Source organism: Lactuca sativa, chromosome 5 (assembly GCF_002870075.4).
Source record: "Lactuca sativa cultivar Salinas chromosome 5, Lsat_Salinas_v11, whole genome shotgun sequence".
Lineage (NCBI taxonomy): Eukaryota > Viridiplantae > Streptophyta > Magnoliopsida > Asterales > Asteraceae > Lactuca > Lactuca sativa.
This window is the reverse complement of record NC_056627.2, coordinates 180,387,002-180,408,851: the sequence shown is the minus strand read 5'-3', so window position 1 is coordinate 180,408,851 and position 21,850 is coordinate 180,387,002. Positions and strand designations below refer to the sequence as shown.

The 21,850-nt window shown below is 36.0% G+C and overlaps 1 non-coding gene across 1 annotated transcript; it reads left to right on the top strand.

Annotated features, from left to right (window-relative positions):
• The first annotated feature begins 13,844 nt into the window (after positions 1-13,844).
• LOC111897653 (small nucleolar RNA R71) lies at positions 13,845-13,951 on the top strand. Its single transcript, XR_002852344.1, has one exon. It is a non-coding gene; the product is annotated as a small nucleolar RNA R71 (small nucleolar RNA).
• The last annotated feature ends 7,899 nt before the right edge of the window (positions 13,952-21,850 follow it).

Here is a 21,850-nt window from a genome sequence, read left to right as displayed (position 1 = left end):
GACTCGCTCATGCATGACGCACGGGTACGTCCCGCGTACGCCCGTACGCCCCGCGTACCGAGGCCTCTCAGCCCCTATAAAAGGGATGCGAAGGTTTCCGGAAAACTTGTTCATTTTCTCTCATTTTTCTTGCGTTTTGCCTCGTTTTCCGTGCCCGTGCAAACCCGAAGCCCTGGTCGCTTAGCTCAAGTTCCGAAGGTCGTTTGTACTCCTGAGATTCCCGAGAAAATCCGCTCTTTTAAGCCAAAGTTCTGCTCGGTTTTCGTCACACCTTCTTCAATCTATCAAGAGAGTTCTTACCCCCTTTCATACACTTTCAAATACTTTATAATGTACTTTTAATACATTTCGGGGGAGAATACAAGTAAACACACGGTTATTATCGTGTGTTACATAAAGTTTCACTTTGCTCGTTTTTATCAAATGAATCATATGTGATTCATAACTAATATATGAAAACTCTTGTTATACCTTGCATGCACTAGATTTATACAAAGTACATAGTATCCGAAGTAACCATCATTGTTAAACCATTTTATGCATTCAAAGAACTTATGACTTATGCTTTGTCGAACATTGTGAAAAAGAATAAACCTTGCATACAAAACTACCACTTTAATACAGACTTAGTTGAGAATCCATGAGACGTGTATATCTTCAAATACAACCTTCTTGTTAGGAGGTAATACTACAAGTCCTGTCTATAACCAGAGTCTCCCGTTAGGAGAACGTGTCAAATGTGTATAGATCTATACGGGAAGTCATGATCCCGCGCCCTGACTGTTAGCTACAGTCCGTCCTTTGGGGTGACAGTTTGTCATAACGCTACGACGCCTGAAGAACGTCGCTATAGGCATATTATGTTTAGTATGGTTATAAAACTCATCAGATACACAACTATTATAGTACCTCTGATTGATGAACAAGTAGCTATTAAAACTATTCTTTATCTAACAAATTGAAATCTTCTGATAGGTTTATTATATAAATCTATGTTTAAAATCTTCTAAAGCATGTGGATTGCTTCCAATTTTTAGTCTTGGTCATTAAACAAACTATTACTTTAGGAAAATATGGGATTTTCCTGTATACAAACCAAACAACTATTAGGAAAATAAGGGATTTTCTTGGTTCAACTATCTACATTTTTTCAACACAAATACTCTCATGCATTTCATACTTTTATAAGAAAATAAGGGATTTTCTTGGAAAATATACACTCATTTTTGGAACGGCATTCAATGTTTTTAAACCACTTACGAACTCACCAACTTAATTGTTGACACTTTCTCTTTGAAATAACTTGTATTCTCATGGAACCGCTAATCAGGTTGGAAATCAACTTTTGGGAATTAACGAGCTGGCGTTAATTATTTCTCTTTAAAAGATGTTTATGTATTTATCTTTTGAGCATGTAATGAATACCGTTATGTAAACACTTTTAAAACCCTTATTTATGTGTGGTGGTGTGTACTTTCCTTTCTATGAACTGTTATGATACTGAATATCACGTCCTCCGCCCCCGAACGTTTCCGCCGTTCTGGTTTGGGGGTGTGACAGATTCTAATGTCTTGCTTTCCAATAATCCAATCCTTTTTAGCCGAGCTCTATTCCAAATCAAAAACTCTGTTCTGAAGCAGAGCAACATCCACAAATTCAGACTCGAGCAACTTGCTTTTGCCTTTTGAATTATCCAGCTCAGGGGCTTCAAAGGAACTTCTTGTTCAACAAGAGGGCTTTCAAAATCCTGATCCATAGGAGTGGATTCAGGAAGCGGGCTTAAAATCTCTTGCATCACCGGAGAGGAGTCGGTGAATGTGCTTTCAATACTATAGGCCACAAACTAGGTTCAACTGGAGTAGATACATCTTGAACAGGGTCTGTGATAAGTACTCCAGGTCTTGTGTCTTTTCTTTTTCTTTTCCTTGGGAGTATAATGTAAGCTGAATCTTCTTAGTCACTCTCAGATGGAGGTTCAGTTGTAACAGGAACTGTTTGGGGAGGCTTTCTCACAGTTCGCTGATGTTCAAAAATAAGAGCATCCACCTGTTCAGAGGTAGGTGTATAAGATTGCATAGTTGATTCACAATCTCCTTCAATCACAACAGAAGGTGTGACAGCCACATCCTCTTCAGGGATTGAAATACTTTGTAGAAAATATTCAAGCTCATTCTGAGTCATATCCTTTTCTTGAACCTCTTCTTCTTCATCATCAAATATTTCAACCTCTTCAAATGCAAATTGAAATTTTGGTTTAGGTGCCACATGTTCCTCGGCAACTTCAACATTAACGGAACTAGCAACAACATAATCTTCAACTTCAACAAACTTTCCAAACTTAACCAACTCCTTCAATCCTTGATAGGCGACTTTGGCAAGTTTTCTTGATTGTTTCATGAGCCCAAAAGTGTTGGGACCTAAGGCTTTCATGTCCAAAGTATCAGACGACCTCTCAATTTGGGGATATTTTTCATTCAGGACCATTTGATGAAATCTAGGATACATCAAAATAGGTCCTTCTTCTTCCCTTGAAGGCTGCTTTTCATTTCTTCAAAAACAAACTTTGAACGTTGTAATCCCAGTTCATAGCAACAATGAAGTGGTGTTGATTATGATGGCATGTGCAGAATTAGGAAAGATCTAGTGATTCATCATACAAATTCAAGAACACAAGGAGTAAATAAATCTTTGTAAGCTCTTATTAGATCTAGAAAGAATATACAAATGGGTTTGTACAAAGTTTATCTCTCTAGTCTAACACTCCAAATGGATTCACTTACATAATGGGAGTCACTCACTTCTTATTTATAGGAAAGACTCAACCCATTTACACATACAAAGAGGAAAGCCTAAAACACCACATCCAAGAGTGACTTTGCACCCTAACATTCTCCCCCTCAAAGTTAGGATTGGATGTCCGGCTTCAATCTCCAACAAGCTAGCATGATCAAGACCAAACTCCCCCTCGAAGTAACAACGGTCTTCAAATCCGCAAATGAATATTCGACAAACCCGAGAAGCTTCGAATACCCATCATTCTCCCCCTTTTTATAATCAAAAAATAATTATAAAACTCATTAAGGGTGAGAAGCGCCCGAGGAATAGTCTTCACGATACTCCCCCTTGATGTGTACTAAAAATGAATCACCAAAAATCTTGCACGGAAAAACAATCACGAAAAAGCCACAAAAAATTTCCAATTTATGAAATTTTTTGACTTTTGGGTGAAAGTTGCAAGATTTTTCAAAATCCGGGTAGAAATTGTCACTTTCTGAAACTTGCAGGGACCCGTTGCGCCAAAAACAATCAAATATGCGAAACACACCCCCATTTGAGAAACTAGGTAGAATGTGTAAATTCGCACAAACTGTAGGGACTGAACATGAAACTTCTGCATTCTTCACAAAAGTAGCAAAATCAACACTTAATGTTGAATCTGGGTGGATATTGTAAAGTCGTTAAAATAGCAAGGACCCAAATCGAAAATCTGAACATCTTCTTCAGTTCTTGTTACTAGTTACGAACACGAACAACACAAGTCAAAATACACCTTTTGACTACATATTGAAATTGCGTTTTCCCAAAGCGAAACCCAACCGATCCATCCATTTTGAAATTAAAATCATCTAATCGATTATTACACTTGAACCTTAATCGATTTTGACTTTTTCAACTCACCTTTTGACTTTTCGAATTTGTCAGTTCACAAACACAAATCGAAAACTTTTAAGAGTAAGTTCAGATCAAACATACTATTCGAACTGTTCTTCATCAACTTGTTCCTGTTCGTTCTCAAACCAAACCCGATAGTATGAAATCCATAACACCTTCGTATCACAATCACCAAAAAATGTAATCCATTTTAACGAAAACCATCTCCTTTTCGTCAATAAACAAAGCCATCGATTCCAAACAAATCTTCATGCATCGATTCTAAATGCATCAAGCAACATACCTTCAAAATCATAATCCAAAACTCAATCTTTGCTTTTTGATACAGGAACCCCAAAATCAAACAGATCCCAAACTATCGAAATCAAAATCATTAGACATCGCTACCAGTTTCTTCCAATCGATCATATAACAAAAGCTAACCAATTCGTTTTTCAATTCATTATCATCCTGAAAATCAAAATTCAATCAGGCTTCGGTCGGAACTAGCAAATCAAGAAATCATCGACTATCCAAACCATCGATTTTAATTTCGCCTTCAATCCTTCAAAATCAAACAGTCTATCCATTCGATTTCTAGATTTCTCAAACATTCGATTATTACTCCTTTGAAATCGACTCCAACTCAAATTGATTTCTTTCCAGATACGAACCGGAAACCATATCAGATTCGATTTCGACTCCAAGCATCTATTAGTCGAAAACTTCAATGTTTATTTTTCATGAATCTGTTAATCAAATGGGATCGATTCACCAACAACGACTCAAAGAAATCGATTCTCAGATAAAGAATCGATGAAGACAATATGCAATTGTACAACCAGACAAGGCTGATGTACAAGTTGACTGACTAGCATCATATACGTCGATTGAAAACAGATTCCAGTATACATCGGCTTTTTGATTTAAGATATCGGATCGAACTGGACTCAATCTTGGATCGAACGAACAGTAAAAGTAATGGATCAAGATCAATTGGGCTAAAAAAAACGTGAACAGTAACGGATTATGTGATTTGGGCTCAAGATTAAATCAAAACAAAATTAAATTTTGATTTGGGCTTGATCTAAAAAAAATATTGTTGGATCACCAATGGTGTTGAAAAGGATTTGATCCAACGAGACAAATCGATCAAAAATGAAAAACGAAAAATACGAATCGAAATCATGGACGTTTTGGAATCCATTTGAGAATTTGAGATACCTTTTTGACGAATTGAGATCCATTTGCAATGAACGAATCGAATTTGGAAGATGTTGGTTCTTTTGTCGGAATGAGAAAATCTCCAAATCGAATATTGTACCACCCACCATGCGAGATGTACAACTCGTTCTTCGTGTTCTTCGTGTTCTTCAACGATCCAAGAACATCTTCAAAAGAACCACCAAAACATTTGGGTTTTGACTTCAAATTCAATGCAACACTTGGAGATTGTTGCTTTGGAACCCAAATTTGTTTCACGGATTTCGTCTTCACAACATTTAACGATTTTTGTGAGTAAACCCGCTTGTTTTTGTGATTGATCTTCTTCTTCTCTTTCTTTCTCATCTTTTTGCATCTTGAATACTTGAGTTCATGAACAAACCCACTTTCCACAACATCAACTTTGTGAATTTGAATCAAATCTTTTGGAGTTTGATACTTGTGATTTTCTTGGATCACCGGCTTCCGATAAGGAATCATTCCTTCAAACGAATCACAAGAACACAAAATATCATCAGTTTGAACTCCAATTGAGCAAAAAACTTTTTCATCTTGAAAATCAACTTGAACTCCTTTTTCTTGAACATCATCATCATCAAGAACACCATCTCGAGCTTCACGACAATCTGCATAATATTCAAGTTTATTGATTCCATATTTGCATCCGGCACGAGAAATTCCTTTTATGACTTCTCCATCTCTTCTATTTCTTCGTCTCTTTTGATATGTTGTAACCAAACAATTAAACATATGTTTGGTTCCAAAAATTGGACAACTAAATAATTCTCCAATTTCATTCTTTTCTCCATTTACAACAATATCACATTCACTTTTCAGTCCAACAGTTAAGCTTTAAAGAAGATATTCAAATGAGCATTCACTTTGAACATCTTCACTATGTATCATCCATTTCTCCATAATTGCTTCTTTTCTTTTGAATCAAATGATATGAACTTGGATTTTCTAGAGAGAGAAAGTGATTTTGAATGGGTTTTCTAGAAAGAGAAAGTAAAAATCACTTGAATTCTAGTGAAGAAAATCGAATTATGAATAGAATCAAAGATGAATTCGATTTCTAGAATCCAAAAACTCTCTAAACCACGAAGATCCAAGATCATAAAATGAATCACTAAATCAAAATCGACATCAAGGATCAATTCTTGATCAAATCAAGAACACCCGCTCTGATACCAATTAAAGTGGTGTTGATTATGATGGCATGTGCGGAATTAGGAAAGATCTAGTGATTCATCATACCAATTCAAGAACACAAGGAGTAAATAAATCTTTGTAAGCTCTTATTAGATCTAGAAAGAATATACAAATGGGTTTGTACAAAGTTTCTCTCTCTAGTCTAACACTCCAAATGGATTCACTTACATAATGGGAGTCACTCACTTCCTATTTATAGGAAAGACTCAACCCATTTACACATACAAAGAGGAAAGCCTAAAACACTACATCCAAGAATGACTTTGCACCCTAACAGACAATAGTTGCGGTTGCAGTCTGACTAATTTCATTAGATCATCCCTTCCTTTCCAGAAATGCAACTCATAAAGTAGTGTGCCAGAAACCTCCACTAAGGTGGCAACAACTTTTTGATGGTGGGAGGATAGGTTCCTTCACTTGATCAGCAGAATACTCAATTGGAAATGCAGATTCATCACCAAATTCAAGTACTTCTCGGATAACTTGTTCAAAAACAATTACTTGAGTTCCTTTCACCATCGATTCAACAGTACCAACTCCATTTGCTCCCTGCTTGTTGATTGAGGCATTTTTCCAGAATTCAGTAATCAGGTCTTTGTGGATGACTGGATTAGAACGGAGAGCATGAGAAATCCTGCAGTTGTTCAGACCCACCATCATGGATTTGAATTTTTGATGAGCAACAGGTGGATCCATAAGATATCCAACAACATTATGAGATTCAACAAATTTAATATGCTCTGCCGTTTATCTGCACCAAACTAGCCAAGTGAGAACTGATATAAAAATTAATTAAATTAAGTTTAAATTTTGATTTATGTTGAAGTCAAAGATTAAATCAATTTCGGTCAAAGGCAATACTTCAGGCGTTTTCGGTTAAAGTCAAAGATTTTATCGATTTCGGTCCAAATTGATCGATTTCTGTCAAAAGACTTTTGACCAGACGTTTTCGGTCGAGAACCCCGATTTCGGTCGGATCTGAATCGATTTCAGTTGAATCCAAGTTGGACCGAAAACCCTCGAAACCTGTTCTAATTTAGAATTTTGAAAACCTTTGAACAATCCACTCGAAACCTACAAATACATGGAAACATGTACACCAAAGACACTTTAAACATCATTGCCATGATCGAAAAACCACATATCTACCTGATTCAGAGAAGAATTGCAACACAAACACCATAAACAGGCAGATATTTTAGAAAATTTTGAAAGGCTTGGATTGAGGACAACAATGGTGGATTGAGGTTTTCTAGTGGTAAACCTTAACCAGCTGAGAAGAGGCATATATACCCCCGAAAACGGCCTAGATGGCCCACCTCAAAGATTTCGGCCCAAAATAAAATAACACAAATTTTTTAAAAAAAATTTCCTTTGATTTTACGTTTCAGAAACCAAAAGGAGAATTAAAAATTAAACACACCATTATTTTTTTAATTATTTATTATTTATAATTTTATTATTTTATTTTTTATTTTATTTTTTTATTATCTTATTTTATCTTTTTATTTTTTTATTATCTCTCCCCCTAAATTTGTGCATAACAATGAAAATATGTACAAATTTAAATAAAAAATAAAATTGTAATCCAAAATAAAAACTTTTGGGATCAAACGTTATAGAACAAATTGATGAGGTTTATCAGCACACACGTTCATGAAAAACTATGGTCAATCATTGATATTGTGATCCACTTAAACACAAAGGACATGTTTCTGGACAGATCATGAGTGACGATATATAGCTACTATGTTCCTAGATGGACCATTTTGTTTGACAACGACCATGGATATTATTGTCCACTTAAATTTAGCCAGTAAAATCTACCAGTCAACCTTTTCATTATGGGTGTAGTTAATTTTAGTACTCTAGAACATGTTCTCCACTTCCTGGCATACCCCAGCAATCAAGGAAATTTCCTCAAAATCATTTACTTCAGGTGAGTAAATAATCATTGTGGAATGCATATGCTGTGTCCCAGGTCGAATCTACCGGTCACACAGAGGGGACAACATATGAATAACATAGAGAGTAGAATATTTGATATTTATAGGAGACAATATATTGTCTTAGAAGCAGTGAACATCATCTGAGTGCATATGTTGTGTCCCAGGTCGACTCTTTTGATCACACAAACAGTACAACATATGGCTGACTAAGAAAGAAAGAATAACATTTTTAAACAGAACCAATTTATCAGAACCCCTCGGTCACCCCCTATAAATACCAAAATTAATGACACGTGTCCATACGCCAATGAAGTGTTGAGCCACAGATCTAGATGATAGTTAGCTTCAATTTATGACAGAGGCTTCCTTGTCTATTTTACTGTTAAACCTATCCAAGCATTGTATTGTCAGTCCAAACGAAGTTTTCTAAGTTCAAATGAGTCCTCATTGTCCAGTCCATTAGTCTAAGTCCATTACGCCTACTAAACATATTGAACATAGAGTTTATACAATTTTGTTTCAGTGCTTTACACGTATTTCGTTTGCCCTTTATCACTAACTTATATCACTTCCCAAAAGATTGTCACAAAAATTCCATTACTTAAACAAAATGGAAGAAAATAAGAGATACTAAACAAAATTGAAAAGAGATTTCAATTTTTGAAACGTATCATCTTAAGAAATCCCACAAGCACGAGCTTGAATTTTTTAAGAAAATTAGGCTTTTTGAACAAAAGAAGATCAAGTTATTATCACATAGAAGAGAAGAGTCATAAAATTCAAACCGTAATTCAACAACTGAAGAAATCCCCATTTGTGATCTTGCTTTTTCTTTTCCCACAAAAGACACATACTCTCCATGAAAATTCTGAATGTCATGCATAAGAGAGATGTCCCCTATCATGTGCCTGGAACAACCACTATCAACATACCGAAGTCTGATAATATTCCTCCATATCTGCTCCAACACAGAATACGGGATTAATTGGTCTTGGGAACCCAGTCCATTTTGAAATTGGGTTGACCTTTACCATAAACACATGGTATTCTTTCCCAAGTCATATCCTATTATCAAACACAAAAAATGAAGAGACGTTAGAATTTTTAGGTGATTTGGAAATTGAAACCTTTGGTACTCAACTATAGTCGGGTTTAACCATTTTCCCGTTTAATCGGATGGATGTTTTAGCACTAGCTTTGGAGCTTGAGATCGATTGTTGAGATGACCTTGAACCTGCTGATCTCAGTCAGACTGAACTATTTCTTAAATTTGGCTTCTTATCTGACTTGCCCCTTTTGGCCCTTTTAGCATTCCAATCACCACTGCTTGAACATGACCTCAAAGGATTTCTTGTGGAAGATCTCCCCTTTGGCATGTTCTACCAACCTTGATTATAGTAGGGAACATATAGACGATGTGGTTAATTTTTAGCAATGTGATCGGGAGTCCCACAGTTGAAACAAGTTTGTCTTTTCAAATAAATAAGATTGTGACTTGGTCCTTGTCTGAATGAAGTTTTTTTCAAAGACCTTCCACAAGCACAAGCACATTTATTAGACCGTGTGACAAATTTTTGTTGCTTGAATTTTTTATTATCATCACGAGTTTTTGAAGCAATTTCAGCAGAACTAGAATTATTTTTGTTATGATCGAACCCATCTTGGACAGTTACTTTATCTGTACATGAAGTAGAATCATTAGAATCATTCACATGAATACTCTCAGTTGGGTTGGATTGTTCGGTCTTCATTGGGGCAATTACAGGGGGCTGGCCATGTTGTGTAGGAGTCTTTATTTCTTTGGTTTCAAGGGGTGGAGTATAGTCATCATTGAAAGGAGGTGGAACATTGTGATACCCTAGACCCGAACCTTGTTTGTCTTTCCACTTTAATTGTTTTTCTATCATACACTCAACTTTCTCACGTGACACATCAAATTTCTTAAAAGTAAAGTCAACATCCTCAAATTTAGCCTTCAATGCACCAAGTTCAACAATTAAGTTTGCAATTTTCTCCTTGGCAAATCGATAGTGAACACATTTGGTGTTGTACTCTTCTTTAATCTTGCTTAAATCTTTTGTTTGAGCTTCTAGTTTTTCTTTAAGCGGTTTATTTATTTTCTTGATTTGATATATTTTGTTTTTAAGGTCAAAAACCTCTCCAACCAACAATTCATTATGTTCACAATATTTATTAATCTTGTTTTCACAGGATTGAGAATATGAGGTTTCATTTACCTTCTTGGTGATTTAAGAACTCATTATTCACCAAAAAAAAACTGTCCGAAAACCAAAAAAATAAAAACCTTCTGACCGAAAGCACCAATAGTGAACACCCTGTTGACCGAGAACCCTGAAGGTTAATTTTTTGACCGAAATCCCTAAAAGTCAAAAGATTGACCGAAAACAGTTAGCCAAGAACTAAATGTTTTGGCCGAAAACTCTTCCAAAACCGAAAACCCAAGTCTTTTCACCGAGAATGTTACTTAGCCGCCGAAAACACTGAGATCAAGTCGAAATTGTGGTTTTGATTGAGTTTCCTTATCCGATGAATCCCAAAATTTGTTAAATTACCAAAAAACCGATTTCTAATGCAATATCCTCCAAAATTAATGAAGAATCACCAAGAAAATGATGAACACGATGAATAGCTAAAAAATTTAATACAACTCAAAAACACCTCAAACTAATTAATGTTTCGAAAATTGATACCAAACAGCCTTAAGTCGATTGTACGGCTTTGATACCACTTGTAAGTCCCCAAACTCGGATCTTTTCATGGAATCAATGCAAATGTTTGAGTTAATGCAGAATCTTAATCAAACAACTATGCGAAACAACCAAACAATTAGATGAATCGATGAACATATTTCAATGAATGCACACAATTCTATTAATAAATTGTTAGGTACATTCAATTACTCTTTTAACCGTGAATAGACTTTCAAAACTCTCAAGAACGTATTCTAACCTAGAATAGCTATACATAGACCATATTTATACTACACCAATTAACCTAAAGCCCAAACATAAGAACCCACCTAAAACACCAAGCCCACAAACCGAGAACCATATAAAACAAATAAAACAAATCATAAACCACAAAATATTGCCCAACAGTCGTTATTAGAGCGTGTGTGGCTAACCGACACACTAATTCGGGACTATAAAGTTGAATGATGGTACAAATCATAAATTATCATTGTTTATGGGGCATGTGTTGTTAATCGACACATCAATGTAAGATGATAAATGACATCGAGGTTGTCAAGCATGTTTGCATGGTTATTCACATCTCGTTTGTGATCTTCGGCATCCCAGTCACAAAAGTAAGAGCATAATATGAGGTTAAGTATGTCATTGATAAGATTCAATGAATCTCAAAATATATAGGAGTTTCATAAGATTGAAATTAGTAAAAGTCTTTCCTACCTAAAATAGATTTGAATTTGATTACGACACCCCTCTTCAAAGTTCGCAACGAAAATATGGATCTTTGATATGGGCATCTTTAGTTATAAAATTCATGCATTATCTTAATACTTTATGTTGATTTTATCTCATTTAATGAACAAAAGATGCTTAATTAGTTTATAATTTCATTTTTCAGCAATAATGAAATGCTCGAATGGAAAAGGAAGCGGATTTAGCAATTGGAAGCTTGGATCTTGGATTTTGAAGAAAGAAGGATGTTGTTGGACAGCATGACCCCTCGGTAGCGTTTTTGTCATATCTCATGAACCGTAACTCCAATTGACGAGATTAAAAATGTTCTAAAAACTACACACAATTTCAGATGACTTTTGTGTTTTGAGAAAATGTTGATTCCAAACGGACTCGACGAGTTGGGCCTCAACTCGACGAGTTGATCAGAAAGTTCGCGATTCTCGACGCTCACTTGCCGTACACGGGATTTTAAGTGATGGACTCACCGAGTCGGTCACTGGACTCGCCGAGTCGCCCCTGTTTTTAGAATTTCTATATAGAAACACTTCTCATTCGAACCCTAACGAATGGGGGGAGTTTAGGACGATTTTTGGAGGCCATAAGGCTTCTTAGAAGCTTTTGTTTTCGAGATTTCAACTTAGATATCAATTTAGAAGAAGATCAAAGGCAATAATACATTAATTTTATCTTAATCTTTTGCATGAATCATGTTTCAATCATTAGATTATGTTTTTAGTTTGTTATTTACTGTAGATACGAGCTAAAAAATCATAACTTTTGTTTAGGATAGATGATTTTATGAATATGGTTTGATTTTATGATTGGATTAATTTAATTTGGTGATTTTGTTTTGTTAAGCTTGTTAAAGAACCTTATGTGTTAATTACAACTATTTTCTATTAATTAACCAGTAATTAAGTTGCATGAACATCTCTTAGTTGCTAATCTCATATGATTTATGTGAAAACATTGTTATATGCCTAGGAATAGCGAACGTGAAACTAGGGTTAACTAGAAAATAGGTACGTTAATGTGTGAGCTTGTGTGACGAACCATCAACAAGGAGTTAATTGAATTAGCATATTTGATTAGCTCATTACAAGTCTTACTTAACCCGAATCACTGCTTGAATTAATTTGTTTTCTAAGGATTAGTAATAGTAAACGTGAACCTAATCACACTAATCGGTAGCTAAAGCCAATTCATCCATTGCACTTGCCATAAAATCAACCATAGGAATAAATGATTCAAACCTAAACAGAAGTCTCCTCCGTTATTGAATCTAGTTGTCTTTTGTTTCTCCTTAGTTGTTAATTGTCCTTTGTTAAAGAGTTTAAGTAGTTGCTTGAGTTTCTAGTATTGTAAAACTAGAGAAAATCCCTTCTTTTTACTTTTTTTTTTTTATTTAGATGATATTAGTAATAATCTTAATTGTTTACCGTTCCCTGTGTTCGATACCCTACTTACCTGAACTAGGCTGCTAATCGATAAGTACACTGCCTTTCGTGTGTTTGTTTCTGTGTCTAAGTTAGTAGGATTAAAACTAGTGCATTCCTCACACATCAATCTTAGACTTAATTTGAATTTTGGGCTAATAGTTAAGGATTAAAATCAACTAACTTGAATTATTTCTTTTCCCACTTTTAGATGTCTTGTGAAGATAGAAATGGTCTTCCTCATTCTTATGGAAATGGTTTTCCTCAATCTTATGGAGATGGTATTCCAATTTCAAGTCAAGGTGAAACTGTTTTCCTTTCCTTAAGCAGAGTGAGCTAAATGTGATCGTGAGAGATGGACTTTTGTCACATGGCTCGATGGTCAGAATTTGGAGCTACTGTTAAGAAGTTAGGATAGTTTAATAGATTGTTATTACTCTTCAGAGATGTATATAAACATAATTTTCATTTTACACATTGTAAGGAAGATTTCCAATTTTTCGTTTATTTTCAATAAAAGTGAAGTTTTGGTTTGTCTGGTTGCCTTATTTTATATTTCCTTGCAATGACATTAATGGAAGTGTTGGTTATCTTTCCAATATTAGCAATATTAATTATGGTTTTGATTCTTATGATATTGCTTATGGTATTTTCATAATTGACTAAGTGACAAGAAATCTCGTCACCAAGTTTCAATTAGACAAAAACATGGAGTCATACAATTCGAATTGTGTGACGCATGAGAATCTTGTTCATTGGAAAATTATGACTAATGCATTGTTCGCATGTTTATGTGAGGCAAGTGAAGGACCAATGGATCTAGTACATGTTGATATGGACTCTTCAGATACACCACAAAGGACGATAACTCTATTCGTCATGACACTTACTCCATCATAGAAATGGACACTTCTTGTTGGACATTAAGATCATGTTGAGTACAACTTCTAAGCAAGCCCTTGTATCTCTCCTATGCTTCATACAATGAAACTCCAACCTCTTGCTGAAAATTAGCACTCTTCTTCTTGGGCTTTGAGATCTGGGAAGGTGGACTAAATTACTCGATAAAAGAATCACGAAGATTTTCCCACGTGGTAGTGGATCTGGGTGCAAGTGACCTTAACCAAACCTTTGCTTTACCAGTAAATGTCACCGAAAGCATCCTTAGTAACACAGATTCTCTTGGCACATTAGGAACATTGAAGTAGTCGGCAATGTTCTTTGCTTCATCAATATGCTTGAAAGTATCTTCATACTATTTCCCTGCAAAAGGTATATCCTTGAGCATCGATAGAATATTCCCTTTGAGCTCAAAACTTCTTTCAACTGGTATCTTTGGTGGAACTAAACCTGGTCCATGTTCTTCATGTATCCTCTTCTTGTAATCTCCCATCATCATTCTCGTGATGTCTGTCATCTCTTCAACCTAACTTTTTATCTCTTCTTCGTCTGAACTTTCTTTGGTAGATATTTCTGGCTCATATCCAATCCCCTTCTTATCAGGCATCCTCAAAAAAACTCAAATTTTTCTGATTTCTTAGTATTGCTCGACTCGCCCTTCTTGTCGTTCTTCTCGTGAAAACCTGATTATGGATCTTCTGGTGGAGGAAAAATTAAAGTTTTAGATCCTTAGTTCATAAATCACTGAAACAAAAATAAAACATAACAAAAACGTGTAAAAGGAATAAAAATCACTAAGCAAAAAAATTAACTAAGACGAGACCCTGATGTGGTTGCACCTTAGGGAGAAAATCAAACTAATGCAACCAAAGTAACTTTTGTGGTTTTTACCCCACAAAAGGATCGAATAACTAAAAGCAATTAGACTATAAATCAAATAAGTCGTTCCCCGACAACGACACCAAAAACTTGTTATGTACAATTGTACCTACTTGTTATAAATTTATAAACTAACAAAATTTGCTAACTATGCACTTATAGGCAGTGTACCTAGTCAGATTATAGAATAGCTCAAGTAAGTCGGGTGTCAATCACAAGGAACATAATTCAATTAAATAAATTAACTACTTCTAATTAAACTAAGAAACAAACTTTGATCGGGGGGTTTTACTGATTTTGCAAGATCAGAAGAACTTAACTATCAACTAGTAATTAAGCAAGCAAAGAAAGCAAATTAACTTTAAGAATTAAAAGAATACTTCAGCCTAGATCCGATTTCACCTTCTCCTATGGTTGATTTCTAATTGATGAATTATATTGATTACCAATTTTCTAGCTATTATGATCAAATATCTAGGCCTACAAATTTACGAATTAACAAGCAATGATCATACAATAGTTTAACACCAAATCCATATTGAGCACAAATTGGACTATAGATGATAATAGTTACTTTCCTATGATCAAGTTAAGCAACCGAGCACAAATTAAGATTAATTATGCTCTCTAACACACTTAAAATAACTAGCTTTAATTACTTAATTTAAGATGTGATTAATCCTAGCTCTAACTATTTAATGATCATAAATAATGAGGAGAAAGATTCATGCAATTAATATGATCAATTAACACACATAAATTTGATTAATAAGCAATATAAACTAGATCTAAAACATGCTAGGGTTTAGATATCTACCACAAGTAAAATCAAATATAATCATCCAAATATCAAAATCAACACATATGGATCAAGTTCACCTTCACCAAGCAAAAATAAAAGGTATTTAGCATCTCATTGTAGTAGGAAAACACAATAGATCCATGTAAATTAAACTAGACATAGGTAATGATAAGCAAACCAAGTAGATTGTAGCAACCCGAGCCCCCAGCTCTGCAAACTCCCTCACGTGGCCTGCCGCATTTCCCACAGCGTCTCCGGCCCTGCTAGCCCTTCGACCTAAATTCGAATCTCTTGGGTTTCTTCCCCGAAACCCCACTAACCTGCCCAGCCTCCGCCTTCCTCTTCCGGAGGTGCTCAATGTCAATTTCCCTCTCTCTCGCCCTGGCTATCATGTCCTCCAAGGTCGGGCATGCCGAGTAGCTGACATGTTTCTGGATGTTAGCCCTCAACATGTCGTGATATCGAGTCTTCCTCGTCTCCTCATCCCCTGCATATTGAGGCACCAGTAAGACCCTCTCCCTGAACTTGTCAGTAATCTCCGCCACAGACTCAGTCGTCTGCCTCATATCTATAAACTCCCTGGCCAGCTGCAGAAGCTCTACAACCGGCACAAACACAACCCTAAACCTGGTCACAAAGTCCGACTAGGTTTTAGCCTCAATGGACGGGGCTCCCAATGAATCAATGACCACCTCCCACCAATCTCGAGATCAGTCCCTCAAACATCCTGCAGCAAAACGGACTTTAGACCCCTCAGGGCAAAAGTTAGTCAACTAGACAGACTCCGTGTCAGCAATCCATATCCTGGCCACTATGGGGTCCTTCACCAAGTGAAAGTCTAGCACACCAGACCCCCTAAAATCCTTGAAGGAGAGTGTGTGTGTCCCAGATTGGCCGGATGCCATGTCCGCCTGAATGCCATGAGGCACTCCTCCATCAACTCGATGATCCCTTCCTTGATCGACCCGAATATCACCGGGGTCGCCTCAAGGATGCCTCTCGTGATCTCAGACGCGATGAACTCACGTAGTCCGTCATCAACTGGCTCGGAACCTGAACCCGAACCTGAACCTGATCCTGACCTGGACCCTGAACCTCTTGCTCCATGACGTGTCACCTCCATTACGAAACAAAACACATAATTTTCAGGGTCATACATAATCTCGAGAGGTCTCACACTCTCTACAAGTTCCCTGGTTCTATCTCAGCCCTCCTTGACTCGAGTACGGATCCTCTGCTTACAACAGTACGGGCCCATACTACCTTCTACATTTATCCGTACCGTACTTTCCTCAAGGATTGCCTTGAATTCACCAAGTCCCTTCTACTACTACTGCTCACTGCTTTAATCTCATCCTAGGCTTACCCTAGGATAAATCTCCGACCTACTCTCCGCCATTAGCTGCATAAGAAATTCTTGTTACCTTTACCTAACTAGCTTGTGAATACCATTACATATCAGTAAGACTAGACAATTCTTCGAATGAGAGGTCCAACCATATAACGGTTGGACTCAAATAAGAGCTGCGAAATAGGGCTAGACCTAACCTTCTGAAATTATTTAGTCCTCGCAATATGTAACTTAACTTATTCGTTTACTAGTTAGTTAAAGATAACTAGAACTCCTAAAAGAACAAAGCAAGCAGCATTCGAGCATTGAGTAACGAAACCAAGAATATCCTAGTTAGGCCATCATATCACTGACTAATCGGTTCTAGCATAAGATTCAATAGGCACATATAGCAGGCACATAAGGCATCTTTCCAGATCCTTAGCCCTAATCTAGCATGCAGTTCTCATACACATACAATAGGAATATAAGGCATCCTTCCTAAATCCTCATCCCTAATCAAGCATGCAGTTCTCATAATTATATCATATCATAACATAACATGTATGGGTATCTTGTGGAAAACTTACTTGAGCTCGACCGATTGCACGCATCACACACCTTGTTCTTTTTCAAAACTCTCTATTTTACATTTTAGGAAAACTATTTTCTATGTAGAAATCTTTCAAACCCTCGATTTGACTCCAGACACCCCCGAAGGTGTGTCCGAATCCCTCAAACCAAGGCTCTAATACCAGCTTGTAACATCCCAAATATACGAACCAAAAATTTCATTTTTGATATAGCAATTTATAAAACAATTTATAGAGAACATCATCAAGTTATTTCATTTCATAAAAAGCCATAGATAATAAGTCTCATAATCATGTCATCACATAGTAGCAATGTCAGAGTACAGATCCCAAGAATCTCATATGTGGAAATCGTGTGTGTAATGCGCTGCTACCGTACCGACTCCTTTCCATTCGAAGAATAAGGACCTGAAACAAAACTAAAACTATAAGCACAAAGCTTAGTGAATTCCCCCATCATACCACATACCATACATCAAACATACTGCCAGGAATATCTAGGTGCCCGGCCTACCCTGCTGAGCATATCTAGGTGCTCAACCTACCCTTTTCAGGCATACCGGGGTGCCCGACCTACCCCTTGTCAAGCATATCTGGGTGCTTGACATAACCTACCTGGAATATCTGGGTTCCCGACCTACCCTCCAGTTATTTCAACCGGCTACGGGGACTATTTCACCCCTCCCACTACCACATAATTGATGGGTTTTAGCCATAAGAACATCCTATGTGCTCATGCAAACCCTAATGCTTGGATCTAGGTTTCTCTATTGTACATGCAATAACCCTAGATATAGCATAATATTAATCATATTAACATAAGAATGGGGTTTAGATCTTACCTTGATTGTTATGTAGCAATAACAATCTCAAATCCTCCTTGTAATGGCTTTAGAAAGCTTAGAGTCACAAGTGTCACTCCTCTAATGGCTCACAAACACCAAGAGCAAGAGGATGAAGAATAAGGAGAGAGGAGGCTGCCCAAAAACGTCCAGAAACCCTAGTGGAACTCTTAGCCACGTTTTTGGGGTTTAAGGGTACAATATATACATGTAGGCTATTAGTGTTTTCAATTAGGAAACCCTAATTTGACTGCTTAAGCCCTAAGCAGCCCATAGACCCTTTTAGAATATCCCTTGGACGATTTCTAATGGGTTTACCCATAGAATTCGTCCAACGTATTATTCCAAGGTGATCTATAGCACAAATGCAATTATCTTATAATTACAGTTCCAGTCCCTTAAGTTTAATTAATCTCTTTTAGCCACGAAAATAATTATCAATTAATTCTTGACTAATATTAATTAAACAATATGATTTCTCCTTTAATATATTATTCTCATAATATATTAATAAATCATAATTAATCCTCTCTCTCCATAATTCATCCTATCAAGTTGCTTTGGTGAAGGCAACCCAAAAGGACCATGCACAATCAGGTCAAGTACATACCAAAATAGTTATGGACTTAGACACTAATCCAACAGTCTCCCACTTGGATAAGTCTAATAACTATTATGCGTATAACTTCAGATCCTGATCTGCAATCGTAGCTTTCAAAAACCGCTGTCAACTCTGATCCTATCAGAAGCATGTCCTTTAGATAAGGGATCATATATTCCTCCATTCTAGATATTGTATATACGTGAGACATGGATTTCAATCATTCTCTCTACACTGTTTCCCGATTTACGATTTATGACGACTGACAACAGACTACATTTAAACACATCAAATTAGTCCTGGATTGGCCAAGCACTTAGGTGCCATCACTAAATCATCGAGGGAACCAAAGATATCGCTTTCATCTTACTTTGGATAAAAGGAACGGATAAACTTTGATTCAATGCTTGCTTGTACTCACTCACCGAATCACACACAACAATATGTTTTATAGCACCAAGTTACTGGTGCGTTTACATATTATCAATGTGTAACTGACTCGCAAGATACTACTCACACATCTCGGTTTCAAGAATATAAGATGTTATCGTCTCACCAATCACCCGTGATAAAAATCCATGAAGTGATCAAAGTGAGCGTGGGTTTAATCCAATGCTCAAACTCATATTCATAAGCACTCATGAACGTTGCATCAAACATTTGCTTATGTCTAATACACTTTAGACAATCCACACACCAATTCATGACAGTCTTCATTCATACCTACTTCCAACATATGAACGACTGTGGTCCGTTCGAATAATTTGATTGTTCTGAACCAATTTAATTATTCAGGAAGTCAAAACATGCAAAGTGAAACACAAGAATAATACTAATCCCATATGGCCCCAAACTCTGGGTATAAATAAAACATTTTATTTAATCACCATATTGATTACTCATTATTTGTTGTTTCGGGTAATCAACTTCTTACTTGAATTATAACAACATTAATTGTCCCATGCTCTTAGCATGCACACAATGTTTACCTACGGTCCTTACTTTGTGAAATAGATCAAATGAATACATTTCCAATCATACTCATTTCACAACTCCCAATCCTTATCATAAGTATAATAATATCAAATTCTTGCCACTTATAGAATATGCTAGATTCTAACATTTTATGCAATGATCCTTTCGTAAAGTCATAGCTCAAAATCATCAAGACTTGGCCATTCTCTATCAGAAGCAATTCTATAGATATGATGTCTCTCACTCAAAGTACATTCCTTTGAACATCCTTCTTGCATAAAAGTTTCTAATCTAGACATAGTTTCTCAATATCCAACTCCCAATATGGAAACATTTCCATATTTTCCATACGACAACTCATTCTTAATAGAATATTATCTATTCATAATAATGTCGATATGATCCATCCAATACCATACTTCCAACTACTCACAAGCGACCAATCCTCAACGATTTTTGGATCGTCCTTTGATAGTTGTTTAATTATTTTAGTCAAAATCAATTCTTGTCTTTTTTCCCTCAAAATGCGCTAGACACTTGGAAAATTTTAGAATGGTCAAATATTATAGCAATTGCAATCGATCCTATACCCGAAGTGTATGGAACTCAATGCATAATGTCTTACATAAAAATCTGATACTTTATCAATCTTCTGCCATAATATTTTATGTGTCACGTTCTCACAATTCGAACTATGAAGAGGGATGCCATAATCATAATTGAAATTTGAGAACACACTATGTATCCTTGACTAAATTTATTAACATTCGACAACCTAAGCCTTTAGATTTGAAATGAAGCATAATATTCTCTCCCTTAATTATAGCAAAACAACTATTCAACCCTTACGACTTTGCAAAGTATAACTCTTGTTTTCTATAACTAATATTGCTAACTTGCAATACTTATCTTAATAATCATACAAGCACAACTTTTATGCTCCCACTATCATGATGATTATTATCATATAAGCATAACACTTATGCTCCCACTAGCTTTGACATGTATTCAGAAAACAACTAAACTTCTAGAAAACAATACCTATTGAATTTCTTAAGTTCATATTTCTAATACCTAATGTTTTATCTAAGCTTCTTAATCTTATACACCTTTGCCTTAGATAGCTCATATGTGTGTCTAAACAATTCAGACTAATTGCCAAATCTCACAATTTGGATTATGGAAAGGGATACCATAACCATAATCAAATTTGAGAATACAATTTCACAATCACTATCTTCTTAAAATCTCTCTTAGTGAAAGCATTTCCTCACAGTCATCTTCATGAAGGAGGGAATCTTATGACACTTAGATTTTAATGGTGTATGTATTCCTATCCATGCGAATTTGTCAAAACCAAAGTTTGCGACAAAACCAAACTCATATGGACCAAACTTTCTCAATCTTGATTTCTTGCCTTATGGTAACACGAGTGCCCACCATGTCTTCCAAGTAGCTAAGCAGCTCACCCTTTCCTATCAATGTACTTTTCATTGTTCAAGGTGCTTGCTTTTACGCGTTCAAATGAGAACTCATAGAACTCACATGCATAATTAACTCAATTGGAACCACACAGAAACAAGATAGTGTCAACATGATAAGTTGTAAACCTCAAGTCGTGTGCTAGTGATGATCGATAAGGTTTATTCTTGATTAGTTCTTGAAACTTTTCAAGACCATTAAGACTCCCACTGGCTCCTTGACATATAAGATTCTTTCGTCAATAAACATTTCTCAACAAACAAATATTCAAGACTTAGTGTAGCTTTTATCAAGACAAAACACTTCACAAAATTGGTCCTAGTTGGTCTTTGTCTTATCCAAGACATCACAACATTCCAATTTCAAATGTGAAAGAATATGAAAACCTTTTCAAATTCAACATTTGATGAATGTTATAAACCTTCTTAAGACTTGTCACTCAATGTTACAATCTTAACTCTATGACTTGTTTTTGGAACGAAGTATGATTGGCTTCTTGATTTAACTATTTCTTCAATTCTTGATTCC